We start from the raw sequence: 1,181 nt of genomic DNA, 5'->3' as shown, positions 1-1,181 counted from the left end.
ATATATATATATATATATATATATATATGTAGTGAGAATACCATACAGAGGAGTTACAATTACATGGGCAAGATAACAAGTACATTTCTTATCAAGCATTGTTGTCTTAGTGGCACTGTGGCTCAAGTGATAGAGTGCTAGCCTTGAACTAAAGAGCTCAGGGACAGTGCCCAGGCCCAGAGTTCAAGCACCACAACTGACAAAACAAAACAAAATGCAGGTACATTTTAGATAGGAGACCTTTGTCCATTGTATAGCTAGTGAAGATCTTCTCCAATTCGTGGGTTTTCTATTGATCTTGCTAGCTATGTCCTTTGCCATACAGAAGCTCAGCAACTTCTTGAAATCCCATTTGTCCAAACTTTCTTTGATTTGTTGTGTTTCTGGGTCTCTATTAAGGAAATTTCAGCCTGTGCCAAGGAGACCTAGGGTTTCTTTTATTCCATCCTGTAATGTTTTCAGGATGTCTGCTTTGACTCAGAGGTCTTTGATCTATTTGGAATTGATTCTGGTGCAGGGTGATATAATAAGGATCTAGCTTTAGTTTTCTACAAGTGATTAACCAATTTTGCCAACACCATTTAGTGAAGAGGCTGTTTTTCTTCCATTCTATTTTTAGGCTCCCTTATCAAAGATTAGGTGGTTATAGGTCTGTGGGTTCATTTCTGGGTTTTCAATTCTAGAGAGAGGCCTTTTAAGAGCTTGCCACATTAAATCCAGGTAATATTTTAAGATCGAGTGTTTTAAAAGGTAACCTAATCAGAGAAGCAATAGTATATCAAATGCCCATAATGGTAACTAGAAAATCATACAGGGCCATGAATCATTGATGGTCATATTAGAATTCTACCCAATGTAAAACATAAATATTATTTTGAAATGCTGAGGAATCCTAACTGGGGCATTGTGCATCCTAAGGCAACACTCTACTACTTAGATTATCTGCAAATTCTATTCCAAAATTACCAGCTATAATAGAGTTTAGGGTGCAAACATATACTCAACACACTGATAAGCTGTATAGCTTCCATAAAGGGTATAAAGATGTTTTCTTTAGATACTGATATAGAAAGACATATTATTAAATAATGGAGAGGAGAGAAGCCTGAAGCAGACTAGCATATGGCCCATTTATCTTTGTTTGAGACTTGTAGAAAATGAAGGCTTAAAGTTATTTACTT

Source organism: Dipodomys ordii, unplaced genomic scaffold (assembly GCF_000151885.1).
Source record: "Dipodomys ordii isolate 6190 unplaced genomic scaffold, Dord_2.0 Scaffold33, whole genome shotgun sequence".
Taxonomy (NCBI): Eukaryota; Metazoa; Chordata; class Mammalia; order Rodentia; family Heteromyidae; genus Dipodomys; species Dipodomys ordii.
Note: the sequence above shows the minus strand (reverse complement) of the source record.